Source organism: Lolium perenne, chromosome 3, assembly GCF_019359855.2.
Source record: "Lolium perenne isolate Kyuss_39 chromosome 3, Kyuss_2.0, whole genome shotgun sequence".
NCBI classification, from domain to species: domain Eukaryota; kingdom Viridiplantae; phylum Streptophyta; class Magnoliopsida; order Poales; family Poaceae; genus Lolium; species Lolium perenne.
In genome coordinates, this window is record NC_067246.2 from 332,394,471 (window position 1) to 332,410,295 (window position 15,825).

Below are 15,825 nucleotides of genomic sequence, written 5' to 3' on the forward strand. Positions count from 1 at the left end.
CATGAGTAGACCAGGGTTGTTCGCCAGATGCAATATTCTTGTTCCCTGAGTTGACGAGGGTTGTTCCTTGGATGCAATATTCTTGTTCCCTGAGGAGACGAGGGTTGTTCCTTAGACTCAATATTCTTGTTGTTCCTCGGGCACAATATTTTTGTTCCCCGAGAAGATGAGGGTTGTTTCTCGGACGCAATATTCTTGTTCCCTAAGTAGATCAGAGTTGTTCCTCGGACGCAATACTCTTGTTCCCTGAGTAGACCAGAGTTGTTCCTCGGACGCAATATTCTTGTTCCATGAGTAGACCAGGGTTGTTCGTCAGATGCAATATTCTTGTTCCCTAAGTTGACGAGGGTTGTCCCTTGGATGCAATATTTGTGTTCCCTGAGTAGACGAGATTTCTTCCTCTGAAGCAATATTCTTGTTCCCTAAGTAGACCAGAGTTGTTCCTCGGACGCAATACTCTTGTTCCCTGAGTAGACCAGAGTTGTTCATCGGGCGCAATATTGTTGTTTCTTGAGTAGACCAGGGTTGTTCGTCAGATGCAATATTCTTGTTCTCTGAGTAGACGCGGGTTGTTCTCGGATGAAATATTCTTGTTCCTTGAGTAGACACGAGTTGTTTCTAGGACATAATATTCTTTTCCTAGAATAGAGGAGAGAGATTTGTTGTTGGGACGCAATTTTGATCTACGTCTTGTATTGAACTCTTCTTCCATATGTGGTTGTGAATTTTTTTCACGCGTATTTTTATGTTTTTCCTCGTATTTGAAAGTATTGTTTCCCACAACTGTTATATTTTTCATTTTGATATTTGTTTTTGCTCCCAACGGTAGTTGTGTTTTTTTGGTTAAAATATATTGTTCTTTGTGTCAAGGTTTATCCTTTTGAACAAAGTATAGTCAATGTTTCTTACATAGCCACATAGAGAAACACGGGCACTATTAAGAAAAAGCATGCACGCACCTTACCTAGCACAGCGGGCACACACAACTAAGCAATTATTTTATTTGTTCACGCCTGGATGCGGTAGCAGCTAGCACCATACTATACGTTAGCTACGAGGACGCGTTGAATGCGTGATCTAGCTGGCTTCGCGGTGTCGTGCCAAAAATGACAACAAATTACATTACCGTGTCGACAAAGCAGATTGGCGCTGTGGACATACATTCAGGTTGATTTTTTAGTCCCACATCGATTCCTGACAGAGATCAGCACCTACTTAAATACGGATCGAGTAGCATTTCACGCGCGGAAGTTACGTAAAGCTGCCCTCGGTTCGTGGTTCGTCGATCCACCACAGCGCTGCGGGGCTGCCTGCGGAAGAAGCGCGAATGCATACAGTACTTGATGGGCCTGCTGCAGATTGTGGCCCAGCTCGGCGTTTCTTGAGCGAAACCAAAGGATGGCAGCGCGCGAGCGCTAGGGCTAGGTCGGAGCAGGCCGGCAAGTGCGTGTGCGAGCCACGGTGTCATCCGCCATGTAGCCATCCGCTCGAGAGAAAGAGTGGCCGGCATATTCCCATCCGCCACCCCAAGTCATCATCGAGGAGGGGGTTGGTCGATTTGGCATAGCCGCCAGATGCGAATCGGATGAAGTTTTCTTTTTTAGACAGGATGTATTGTGACTCTTTTGGCATCGGAGTGTGCCTAATATATGCAGCCTATTGATCTCAAAAAAAAAAGATAAAAGGCCAAAGGCCCGACATTAAATTAATAATGCACTTAACGGCGACAAGAAACAATACAAGATGCTGAATCCAGCTTACAAGAACCCAAGCCACACCCACAGAAGCTACCGCCGGGATCGTGAACAACGAGCACGACGATTACGACGACTACGCAGACTCGGGACAGCAACAGTATCGGGCCGGAGCTCACCCAAAGAGCGAGCCAACGAACATGCACGCTGTCGACAGCCCTCCCGTCGCAGGCGACGCCACTAGAGGCCGACCACCACCAGGCAACCGCAACGCTGCACACAGACCAACAAGAAGCGACTGGGAAGCTCATCAAAGGAGTAGGGCAAGCTGCAAGCTTTGCCAAAGATCGCCAAACTAAGAGCCAATGCGATCCGAAGAAGCCTCGCATCTCCGCCTTCCATCCAACGACTTGATTCCGACGAGAGCTATCGCCTGGAACACAACTCTAGACGCATCGAACCCCACGGTGGGTGCCAAATGCAATTGGAAAGTCAAGACACGTGCCTCGCAAGATGACGAGTTATGGAACGAAGTCGCCAAGTGCTACCAGGAACGGGATCAGTAAACGATGTACCCAGGATTAGCCCCTACTACTTCTGGTATTATCTATTACTCCCTCCGTGCAGAATTATAAGACGTTTGGGGACTGTTCCCGACCAGGTGAAAAGGGGTAAAAGGACAACTTTACCCTTCCTAGATTTTGAATCGGTACGCCCAGATCGCTGCCGTCCTCGATCGCCCATCCTCGATCGCCCTCCTCCTCCGCCTGGGTAGATCCTCCTCCGCCTGGGCAGGTCCTCCAGCCCTCCACCCCTCCGGCCTGGGCTCGCCCTCCTCCTCCGCCCTTGCCCTCGCCCTCGCCCTCGCCCTCCACCCTCCACCCCTCCGGCCTGGGCAGATCCTCGCCAAGGTGCTCTTGGAGGAAGGTCTCCCGCGCAAGGTGCTACCGGAGGACGATCTCCTCAGGCCCAGGCAGGTCCTCGCCCAGGACCATCCTGGAGGACGATCTCTTCCGGCCCAGGTAGGTCCTCGCCCAGGACCATCCTGGAGGACGATCACCTCCGGCCCAGGCAGCTCCTCACCTAGGTGTGCTTCGCCTCCTCCTTGACGACAACCTCCTCGCTAGGTGCTCCTCGCCTCTTTGTCGAAGACCGGCTCCCAGGTTCTTACTCACCAAGAGCCTCACGCACAGGTGCTCCTCGCACAGAGAGCAGCAGCAGACATCAGAGCCTATGTTGAACAAATATACGAGCAGGAACACATTACAACAACAGCATCCTCGTACCTGAACAAATAGCAGAAGCAGTAGCACTCAGGATCAATATGGTGCTCCCAGACTTGAATTTCACTCCACCCGAAGAAGATGATGTCCATATGGTGCTCATGTGGATATGAATTTATTTACTGCACATTTGACTCAACAATGGAGTATTCAACATGTGGATATGAAAGTTTCAGTTTGATGAAAGCACAAAATCTGGTTCAGAATCGTTGTACTAGAAGAATCTGTTCATGTTTGTAACAAACCACTTGTTTCCAACAATGTTAATCACTTAATCTAATGATCTGCTAATTTTAATGGCCTGAACTGATATGAACAAAGGCTTTTCAAAGTATGAAACCAAATATGCAGGCTTGCAACCACTTGGCTCTTGGAACCAAAGAGGAACAGGGATGATATTGATGTGGAGTAGATACTCCAACAATATCTCAACAGATAAAATGACATAAAAAAACATACTGCTGTAGGAATAGTATCTACTACTACAGCACAAGCACAATATCTAGTCCAAATACTATGATTAAGGAAGGTTTGGAGCACGTCTGCTGTAGCAAAATCATTCAGACATTGAAACTTCATCCCGTCGCAGCATTTTTTTTCAATTAACAAGGCAAGCAGTACACCAATTGCAGGTTTGCACGCTACAGGATGAAGAACAATATGGAGAATTGTTTAAACAATATGAAAAACCATATGACCGAGACGCTCACCTTGTTGGAGGCTATGGGGACGATCTTGATGGTGCCGGAGACCTTGTCGAGGAAGTCGACGGCGTAGCCGCAGAACTGCGTTGCGGCGCCTCGCCTGCGTAGCTCCGGCCGACGAAATAGCATAAAGGCTAACGAGTAGTGCTATTGTAATTTCCTTGTGTAATTTCGATAAAACATCATTCCACATTTTTCTACAACAGGCAAAGAGTCCTTGAGACCGCCCTTCTTCATGATCTGGTAGGCGTGGCAGATAATGAACTGGTCAGTGGCTGCAACTATGTCAAAGGAATAAATAGTTCTTGCTAGAACATGGAAGCTGCACAAGAATTATATTATTATGTCTTTACTTTTATAGAGAAGGAAAGAAAGGAATTGGTAATTGACTGTGAATGAAATCATATAGACTAACGAGTAGCACTGACCAGCTAATTTCAGTTAACTATTGTTTTAATGTTTGCTAAGGATCAAGTATTGTTACACTCCTACTGTGCAGGAGTAGCTACTCTCCCTAAAGAGAATACTGTTCTGAAATAGCAGCCAGACGAAAATGAGTTTCAGGGGAAAATAAGTTCCATGAAAAGGAGTATAAAGTCTACTTGGAGTATTCGCCAAAACATGATCATAGTAATAATACACAAATTGATCACAGGATGCAAACGTTTTCAGTATCTTTTCCCTGGTTATTATTTTGATTTTATTTATTAAAATTTGCATGGATAAAAGTTACTTGGAGTAGCTAACTATAGCATCCCATGGAAGCAGCAGCAAGATATCTGAATTCAGCACACATATATAAGTTCGGACAAAATTATACTCCCCATATAAGTTCAGACAAAATTATACTTGGAGTATTAACTTTTGAAACTTACTTGAGCATAACTTTCTTGTTCACTGCATTCCCCATTTCTGCAGGCCGCCACATTTTCAATCAAACACGGCATAAATTGAGCACATACTTATACCAGGGATATTCTTGCAAGCGTCATGCTCCATGATCGTGGAGAGTAGCAAGAACCCAGACATCAAAGGAAGTTTGACTTCAGTTAGAACAAGGTCTATCTTGAATGATTTTGCTTTCAGTATTTCCCACGCCTTGACACCATCAGAAGCTGCAGAAACTGTAGGAACAAAGACGATACATAAGTATGGTGAAAAAAAAGGTCTCAGATCGAACTATGCTAAAATCATGACGCAAGAAATAGGAGAACCAAACTAAAGGGGCCCAAGAAAGTGGGAGGGGAGAGAGTCAGAGGTACTCACCAAATGGGCGTGGATGGCGTCGTTGGCTGCAGCGGCAGGCAGTACCCGGCGGCGACTAGGACGAGAAACCGAACCCCACGTCTGAGAACACCAGCCAGATCTCCCGCGGCCGCCGGTGGCATCCGCGTCAGGTTTCTCCCTCCTTCCTCGCCTTGCCTCAGCTATGCGCGTCCTTGCGCTCCAGTTGCTCCTGAGGCAGATCCATTGCATCCTTGCGCTCCAGCACATCGTCGCCGCACGCAAATCCAGGACCTTCCGCCGAGCAATACGTTTCCGGCGCACGCAAATCCAGGGCCTCCCGCCCAGCAATACGTCGCTGGCACACGCAGATCTACGCCGGAGTAGTGCCTCTTCACCCAGGAGCACGTAGCCAGAGCAAAAAAAATGCGACCTTTGAGCTCTGACTACAAGCGTCGTTGAGGGCGGGATGCGAGAGGAAACAGGGTGGTGGGGAGCAAGGCGGCGCCGCGGGGGCGCGAGAGGAAGAAGACGCCGGCGATGAGGTGGGGCGCGAGAGCAAGACGACGCCGGCGATGGGGTGCGGCGACACGGAGGAGCGAGCGAGGAGAGTGGAAACGAGGGTGGGGAACGTGGCCGTGCGCAGGGCAAAACGGGAAAGTCATATTATTTCGTAACGTGGAAAAAGTTGAACGTAAAATCCCAAACGTCTTATAATTCAGGCACGGAGGGAGTATATAGCAATTACAATGTTACTCACCGACTTTGGCTAAGACTAGTCACAATGCATAGTATCATATAAAAGTATCATGCGTATGATACTACTACATGTTACTATCTCCACAATGCATGGTATCATATACTAGTATCATAGTCTCCTTATATTAATTGATTTGTAGAATCTCAATGCAAATATGTGTACAAGATTTACTTGAGATTAAATTTTTCTAGTAGTATGTGCTATGATACAGTATCTACCTATGATACTACTATCCTCTCTCTCATCCTTAATTGCACTGCCACATCAGCATTTTGCATGCATGGAATGCATGATACTACCTATGATACTCCCATTGTGGGTAGTCTAAGCGTAAAGCGCTAAAGAGAGTTATGTTATCTATTAGTCCTATTGCTTCTGTAGTCATGTGCCACCTTAATTATAAATGGGATGTAACATGGATTGGTACGGCCCTTGGAGTTCTAGTCCGACTCGACCTATGCTACTTACTATTTTCTATGCCAAATCTCCTTGGTGTCCTGGTTGTTGACTCCCACGGACCAACTTGGCGTGTGTCGGTCCAAGTCTCCTGTTGTGCAAGTCCAACTAGAAAGTGGTCGTATGTATGGAATGGTTCCCCTTTCCGTTTGGGCCATCTTCACTTCAGGATTACCCGTTTGGTATTCGCACGTCACCGACCAGCCGACCCGGTCCATAGTCTGGAATGAAAAGTAGCTGATCGAGCAAGCTGGCTAGCTGGTCCAAAACCGCGACCTGAGCCAAACGAATCGGCCGACCGGGCCGAGGACAGGACATGCGCAAAATGCTCCGGCCGTGACCAGGGCAGGCACCAGAAAAGTGTCTAGAATGCCACTGTTGTGCATTCCCATGATGGTCAAGGCACTAATCGGTCGGGAACCGGCCGTACTGGAGGTGAGCCCAGCGGGGCCGGTAATTGGTATGCCACTTTCACTGGGAACTTCCAAGCTGTTTTTCTCCTTTAAACTACGATCTCCTCACTTTGTGTGGTGGTTTTATTTCGTGGTAGGATTTGTAAAAGTATTTAACATCATCCCATCAAACTCATTGAGACCATCCTTTTAATAGTGCGGTGTTTCCTATTTAACTCAAACATAAATAAAAAAGAAACATAGGCAAAACAGAGTCACTTCTTTTCTATATATAGCGAATAGGGGCTTCAACCACCTTCCATCATCACATGTGAACTAAAATCCGTATAAACACTTATAGGTACGTTAGTTCATACTTTAGCTTCGGTGTATCCATTAACCAAAATAACAGATAAGAGTAAAATACCACTACAAACGGGCCAAACTTCACGAACTGCCCTTGGACAAAGCCTGGATATATGCTTTAAGAACCTTACTGGCCACTACCAACCAACCAATATTCATGCCGAATTATACTCCACTCACCCCACTAGTAGAAAAACGGGTATTGGTACCGGTTTCAGAGGGGCTTTGGTACCGGTTTGGCAACCGGTACCAAAGAATCGGTACTAAAGCCCCCCCCCTTTGGTACCGGTTACTTACGAACCGGTATTAAAGGTGCCTCCACGTGGGCACGTAGGAGCCCGCGGGGCTACCAAAGGTGGGGGATGCGACAGAGAAATTACACAAATCTCTACCGCGATAGAGAATTCAGGGTTTAAGGTTTAGGAGGGGTTTAGGGGTATCGGACCGTTTCATCGTACGAGGATCGCGTCGATGCGCCAGAAATGCGTTAGGGTTTAGGTAGTACATGAAGATCAAGGTGATGCATATCAACTTGGTGCGTATATATAACACATGTAATTGCATAAGATCGCAAATTAAGTAGTACATGCATGAAGATCGATCTTCATGCATAGTGGTAGCTTTCTTACGCGGAGGATGAGATGGTGGACTCGCGCTGGGGTCCCTCTCAGGTAGGTGTTGACTTTGCTGCTCATGTGGACTGCTACCAAGAGGAATCGATGGCCTTTGCTTCTCATGTGGACTTTGCTGCTCATGTGGACTGCTACAAGGAGGAGTCGGTGGCCTTGGATGATTATGCTAGGAAAAGACGATGTATTTCTTGTTCCATAGGGTGAAACTGCGCTTGACATCGCCCATTGTCTTCTCATCGTCACCTCTAGGAAAATCAAGCTCCACCGTTTCATAACCCGTCACAACGTCATCCACCCCGACACGAGCATTGCCAGCTGGAATGGGCAGATGATGGTGCGTTGTTCCATCTTCATTTGGGTAAACATAGCCGACCGCCACCTTAATGGACTTGTTCCTCATTGGCACATGTAGCTCGCAAGCTGTCTTCTCCGTGACATAATCCGCGGGGTAGCTTGCTCCACATCCTTCAAGATGCGAGGAACCCACGCTGCTTATTGGCTGAGATGGGGTGGCATCGGCTTGAGGATCTTGTAGAAACAGCTGCTGATCAGGTGCCCTCTGCCGACTAGTTGAGTCTATTTGATTTTTCTCAAGCAGTTGCACCTTACGTTCCAATTCCGATAACCAATTCCGATAACCGATCTAAGTCCTGCTTCTTCTTTCTCGAACGGCTTCTATAACTGTCAGCGCACTCCGGCCACGCTTCCTTCATGGTGACACCTGGGAGGGCTCGTATTCGTACAACGTGTTCATGATTCCCCAGAGCGAGTGTCAGCTCGTCATTCTCTCTATCGGGAATGTACTCTCCCTTTCTAACTTTTTCTATTGCGTCTACAAGAAGCATCGTGACTTCTACAATTTTTTCCTTCCATTTTCCCTGTGCAACGATCTGCCATGTCTTTGGGTCCAACCCTGCCCCATGCGTGAACAACCAGAAGTTGGACCGGTCGGACCAGTCCCATGTCTATGGAACGATCCCTGCATCCATCAGTTTAGCTTCAAATGCTTTCCACTTTGGAATGGCAGTCTTGTAGCCACCTGACCCCAATTTATGGAAATATTTCTTCTTTGCAGCATTTTTCGTATTTGTGACTGATCGAGATACAACATTAGATGATTTCTTATACGCCTTAAATGCGGGCCAGTGCGAGACTTTCAGTGAATACTGGATCTTCATCTTCATATTTGGTCCATAATTTTTTCTTCCAGGTCTGGAATTGTGTGGCCATCTTCTTAAGAGTCCATTCGTTGACTTTCGTTTTCTGACCTTCCGTCAAGTTTTCTGGTAGGTTGAAGTGTGTCAGTAGACTGTCCCAAAGAATTTTTTTAGAGTATCGTTGACATAACTAGCTTCACCCTCCGTGTTCTTCGGCTTATGCCACTCTACAATGTTGATCGGTACATGGTCCCGAACAAGAACTCCAGCTTGATTTATAAATTTACGGCAGTACTCTTTGGGTTCCACCGGTTCACTACTATCCTTAAATGCGGTGAGGGCTAACCTACCCTCGCCCGATAGACGTTGCGTCGGGCCTTGTTGCTTTTTAACAGATTTGCTCGATGATCCATAAGGCTAAAAGAAAAATGATTCGTTAATAAATGCAATACAAATAAATCAATGCATCTACTGATGAACATAGCCTTAATATATAAATATACACCTCGCCGGAGTTTATTAAGGACACTTCGTCGTCTCTTCTTTCTTCAGACTCAAGTCCCTCACCGACATCGTTCAGAAATTGTGAGCCGAAATCATCGTCATCTCCATCGGGTTCTCCATCGGTTCTGGTCCACGGGCACTCTCATATATCATGTTTTGCACAATGTCTTCTTGCTCCTCATATCGGATGAAGGGGTCGTCCTCCATAGCTCAATGTCGCTACAAAATTAAATGCTATTATTTGATTCATCATGTCATGATCATAACAGATTGCTAGATGGATAACAATTCAAGTGAAGAAAGCAAAAAAAAATTATAAGACCCATCCATCCATCCATATAAATTATGTGATCAAGCTCAGATTACATATATTAGAGCACCTTAGTCAGAAAATACAGAGATATCATATCATATTAGTGCGACAAAGAATTATTTAACATGCGCATCCTAGTCTTTGGTAGAGTCAAAAGGCAGCCCATTTAAACCCCTGATTTTGCTAGCCACTACAATTCCAACAGCAAAGTACTCAAATTAAACCCCTGATGAAAGTACACAAGTCACTACTACTACACTTGGCAAGCAGATCAGGGCATCAGGCCATGCAGAACTCGCGGGAGAACCCGACACGGCGGTTGGCGACGTACACACCGTTGCCGCGTTCAACAGGACCAACCAAGAATTAGCACAAACTCATAATCTTTTGTACAGTAATTTCATCTGTATATCTCCAGTGTTACAATGTTATTAACAACTAAAACCGTAGCAAAGAATGTTGTGTGTATGCACAGTTGATCAAATTACTCTGTGTATTGTGTGTCCCATTTGGGCTAATAAAGAATTGTGGCAGCCTACAACTACAAGCCAATCAACAAATTAAATTTTTTATAAGTTGATCATCAGTGTAGCAGCACGTCGGCACAGCAGCACCAGCGCCACCGCCTTCCGCCGCACGTCGGCACAGCAGCACCAACGCTGCCGCCGCGCACTCCCTCGACCACTCCGTGCTGCCTCCTAGCTGCTCCATGAGCAGCTGTTGCTGATAAGGCGCCATTGATGCTGCTGTTGCGGCAGTGACCTTGGCGCCCCCACGCTTCGCGAGCGACGCAAGCACCGCGGCCGCAGTCTCCTCCTCCCCTACCGCCGACAGGGCCGCCTCGGCGGCGCCCGTGCCCACGATCTTCCCCACGTTCTCCCGCTCGGCAAAACATCGAACAGTTGGGCGGCGTGAGCGGAGCGGTGCGCGCGGTGTTGGTGTCGGAGACCGGGTGGCGGCGTGAGCGCAACTACGGCGTCGCCGGGGTCAGCGTGGTGCGTGGCGAACGCGATGGCGGGGAGGCGCGGCTGGAGGCGACGGCGACGGACTACGCGTGCGGGCCCGGCGGCGCCGACTGCCGCCTTAACCGGGAGGAGGGGGAAGGGGGAGGAGGCGCGAGGACTCACCTGTTTACCGGCGAGCGGGGGGAGCGGCGGTGGCTTGGCGCCGGGGAGCGGCGGTGGCTTGGTGCCGGGGAGCTGCGCTGGGGACGTTCTCCCGCTCGGCAAAACATCGAACAGTTGGGCGGCGTGAGCGGAGCAGTGCGCGCGGGTGGTGGTGTCGTAGACCATGTGGCGGCGTGAGCGCAACTACGGCGTCGCCGGGGTCGGTGTGGTGCGTGGCGAACGCGATGGCGGGGAGGCACGGCTGGAGGCGACGGCGGCGGACTACACATGCTGGCTCGGCGGCGCCGATTGCCGCCTTAACCGGAAGGAGGGGGACAAGGGGAGGAGGCGCGAGTACTCACCTGCTTGCCGGCGAGCGGGGGGAGCGGTGGCGGCTTGGAGCCGGGGAGCTGCTCCGGGGAGCTGCGCCGGGGAATCCGGGGGCGTGGCTGCGGCGACGGCGGCGGACTGCGGGGGGAGCCCGGGGGAGGTGGACTGCGGTCGATTTGGATAGAATGGCGTCAATTTGGAGCGGTTGCACAGAAGAAACCGTGGTGAAGGCCTTTGGTACCGGTTCTCCCCAACAACCGGTACCAAAGGATTTTTCTATTTCTGTTTTGCTATTTTTTTGGATTTTTCTATTTCTCTTTTGCTATTTTTTTGCTTTTCTATTTCTATTTCTGTTTTGCTATTTCTATTTTAAATGTTCATATATACTATATATATGACATATTTGCACGCATTTTCAAATTATGTTCATATATACTATATATATGACATATTTGCACGCATTTTCAAATTACTAGCCAGGGTTGGCACAGCGGCACACTGTGCCCGTTGGCAGCACCACATTTGAAAAAAGATGCACGCATTTGTTGGCGAAGTACCCTCTAGAGAACTCTACCTAATCCGGCGGAAAATGAACCAAGTACTGGGTCGGACTGTCTTTTTTTTATAATGGGCGCTTTATTTCCTCGACAATCTTACCTCGGGCCAAATGACGGAGGAAACGGGTGGGAAGAAAAGGGCGGGAGGAAAAGGCCGGGAAATAATGGGCGGGAATAAAATTTTATTACGATTGAACTGGAATTAAAGTACATAGCTCAACTGAAAATTAAGATACATGGCCAGATTAAGCCACAATCGGCCGAACTTGTTTTCGAATGTTGGAGTGATTCAGTCATACTCGTGCCTAGCCCTATAAACGTCGCCACTGTAGTCGTCGTAGTCGCCGATGTCGTCGTCGCTGGCATCGGGGTCGCGGTAGTCGAACCTCGGCGGGTGAGCACGCGTGGGCTGGGACTGAGGGTAGCGCACGCGGGGGCCACGGTAGGCCATGACGCTTTGGAGAGTCCGGCCGTGCCACCACAGCCGACGGCCGGCCTCGTTGAAGTTCGAACGAGGCGGGCTTTCCTCCTCGTGCCTGGCAAGCGCACTCTCACGCCGATTGCTGAAGAAGCCGTCCCAAGTCGGGCTGTTGTCGGGATGCCACTGGGATTCCTCCGCTGCTCTGGCGTGAGCACGAAGTAGTAGTGGTTCGTGATGGCCATCTGGCGCGCCACACCTAGAGGGACAGGAGGAACCGGTACACCTCCGATGCTCAACATCCAGCCGGTGGGGCCACGGTAGCCCAACAGGCAGGGGTAGTTCGAGGCGCAAAGCGCCTCCGCCTCCCGGGGGGTTAGAGATACGATGGAAGTCATGGGAGAGAGTGATGAGGTTTGCAGATATGAGTCTAGATGTGATATGGAAATGGAGGCCAAGCCTACATATATATATAGTGAAAAATGGCGGAAAGACGGAGGCGGGAAGCGGTGGAAAGCACTGGAAGAAAATAGATGGGAACGCAGTGACGCGGGAAGAAAAAATGCGGGAAGAAACCGATGGCGACCAGGAAGGAAAGAGCCTCTTGGAAGCACGGACAATGTTCACGGAGAAAGGTTTAATACATTATTACACATCACCAACAACATCCCTATCTAGTCTTATGAGTTTTCTTCGTGTGTTTTCCTTTCTTCTGATTGCGACGCAACCATGGACAATCTTCATTATTTAACACGATGCTTGGGTCAGTTTTCACCTTGAAGGGTGGAATATCATCAAAATTATTATAATCTTCTGACATGTCTGTCTTGTCCTTTACTCCCACGATGTTTCTTTTTCCTGAAAGAACTATGTGGCGCTTTGGCTCATCGTATGATGTGCCCTCTTGCCTTTCTTTTCTTTTTTTCGGTTTGGTAGACATGTCCTTCACATAAAAACCTAAGCCACTTCACTGGCTAGGACGAATGGTTCGATGTCGTACCCTAGATCCACTGTAGTCATTCCGTACTGCGGGTCTACCTGTAGCCCATCTTTTAGGTTGAACCATTTGCACCGGAACAAAGGGACCTTGAAAGTAGGTCCATAGTCAAGTTCCCATATCTCCTCTATGTACCCATAATATGTGACCTTCTTCCCATTGTCCTCTGCTACATCAAAGCGGACACCCTTTTTTTGGTTGGTGCTCTTTTTATCTTGGGAGATCGTGTAAAATGTATTCCCATTTATCTCGTACCCTTGAAAAGTCGATATAGTCGAAGATGGTTGCGTGGACAAAAAGTATAGCTGTTCTTCATCAGTGCCATTAATGAGACGTGTTTGCAACCAACTGCCGAAAGTCTTCATGTGTTCTCCATCAATCCAATCTTCACGTTGCTTCGGGTATTCCGAGCATAAAATATTCTTGTGTTCCACTATGTACGGAGCCACCAAGCTAGAATTATGTAAAACTGTGTAGTGTGCTTGAGTGAAAGAATGTCCGTCCATACACATTGTTGCTTTCTTTCCTAGCGTGCCTTGTCCACGCAGTCTCCCCTCATAGCGCGATTCAGGAACACCCATAGGCTTAAGGTCAGGAATAAAGTCAACACAAAACTCAATGATCTCCTCTGTTCCATAGCCCTTTGATGCTGTCCAGGACTGGCGCGTGGTTGACGAGGGAGGAAATCCCTGTTGTGTAGCTTTCTGGTCCCCGGCAACGGCGCCAGAAAAGTGCTTGATGTCTACTCCCCCCTCCTTTTCCTGTAGACAGTGTTGGGCCTCCAAGAGCAGAGGTTTGTAGAACAGTAGCAAGTTTTCCCTTAAGTGGATCACCCAAGGTTTATCGAACTCAGGGAGGAAGAGGTCAAAGATATCCCTCTCATGCAACCCTGCAACCACAAAGCATGAAGTCTCTTGTGTCCCCAACACACCTAATAGGTGCACTAGTTCGGCGAAGAGATAGTGAAATACAGGTGGTATGAATATATATGAGCAGTAGCAACGGTGCCAGAAAATAGCTTGCTGGCGTGTAGTTGATGGTGGTAGTATTGCAGCAGTAGTAACACAGTGAAACAGTAAACAAGCAGCGATAGCAGTATTTAGGAACAAGGCCTAGGGATTACACTTTCACTAGTGGACACTCTCAACATTGATCACATAACAGAATAGATAAATGCATACTCTACACTTTTGTTGGATGATGAACGCATTGCGTAGGATTACACGAACCCTCAATGCCGGAGTTAACAAGCTCCACAATTTGTTCATATTTAAGTAACCTTATAGTGTAAGATAGATCAACAGATTAAACCAAGTACTAACATAGCATGCACACTGTCACCTTCATGCATATGTAGGAGGAATAGATCACATCAATATTATCATAGCAATAGTTAACTTCGCAATCTACAAGAGATCATGATCATAGCATAAACCAAGTACTAACACGGTGCACACACTGTCACCTTTACACACGTGCAGGAGGAATAAAACTACTTTAATAACATTGCTAGAGTAGCACATAGATAAATTGTGATACAAACTCATATGAATCTCAATCATGTAAAGCAGCTCATGAGATTATTGTATTGAGGTACATGGGAGAGAGATGAACCACATAGCTACCGGTACAGCCCCGAGCCTCGATGAAGAACTACTCCCTCCTCATGGGAACAGCAGCGGTGATGAAGATGGCGGTGAAGATGGCAGCGGTGTCGATGGAGAAGCCTTCCGGGGGCACTTCCCCGCTCCGGCAGGGTGCCGGAACAGAGACTCCTGTCCCCCAGATCTTGGCGTCGTGATGGCGGCGGCTCTGGAAGGTTTCTGTGGGTTTCGTCGAACGCATCAGGGTTTTCGCGACGGAGGCTTTAAATAGGCGAAGAGGCGGCACATGAGGGCTTCTGGGGGGCCCACACCATAGGGCGGCGCGGCCCCCCCTCTGGCCGCGCCAGGGTGTGGTGTGGGGCCCCCAGGGCTTCCCTCTGGCGGCTCTCGGGTGTTCTGGATGGTTCCGGGAAAAATAGGAACCTGGGAACCCCATTGCCAGCTCTTTTTGCAAAATTATTGGATAAGCGGATGAAGCCACTAGTCCATTGTGAAAGTCTGTCAAGAGTAAATGACAAGGTTGAAAGATAAACACCACATACTTCCTCATGAGCTATAGAACATTAACACAAATTGAGAAGCATTTTGAAGGTTTAAAGGTAGCACATGAAGCAATTTACTTGGAATGGCAGGAAATACCATGTAGTAGGTAGGTATGGTGGACACAAATGGCATAGTGGTTGGCTCAAGGATTTTGGATGCATGAGAAGTATTCCCTCTCGATACAAGGTTTAGGCTAGCAAGGCTTATTTGAAACAAACACAAGGATGAACTAGTACAGCAAAACTCACATAAAAGACATATTGAAAACATTATAAGACTCTACACCGTCTTCCTTGTTGTTCAAACTCAATACTAGAAATTATCTAGACCTTAGAGAAACCAAATATGCGAACCAAATTTTAGCATGCTCTATGTATTTCTTCATTAATGGGTGCAAAGTATATGATGCAAGAGCTTAAACATGAGCACAACAATTGCCAAGTATCACATTACCCAAGACATTTATAGCAATTACTACATGTATCATTTTCCAATTCCAACCATATAACAATTTAACGAAGAAGAAACTTCGCCATGAATACTATGAGCTAAGAACACATGTGTTCATACGAACCAGCGGAGCGTGTCTCTCTCCCACACAAGCATGATGTAATCCAATTTATTCAAACACAAACAAAAACAAAAACAAACCGACGCTCCAAGAAAAAGCACATAAGATGTGATGGAATAAAAATATAGTTTCAGGGGAGGAACCTGATAATGTTGTCGATGAAGAAGGGGATGCCTTGGGCATCCCCAAGCTTAGACGCTTGAGTCTTCTTGAT

At 47.8% G+C, this 15,825-nt stretch overlaps 1 long non-coding RNA gene across 1 annotated transcript; it reads right to left on the reverse strand.

Annotated features, from left to right (window-relative positions):
• Positions 1-2,591: 2,591 nt before the first annotated feature.
• LOC127345848 (uncharacterized) lies at positions 2,592-5,561 on the reverse strand. Its single transcript, XR_007879041.2, has 4 exons — positions 4,948-5,561; positions 4,557-4,805; positions 3,688-3,921; positions 2,592-3,099 (listed from the first exon to the last, which is right to left on the reverse strand). It is a non-coding gene; the product is annotated as an uncharacterized lncRNA (long non-coding RNA).
• Positions 5,562-15,825: the final 10,264 nt, after the last annotated feature.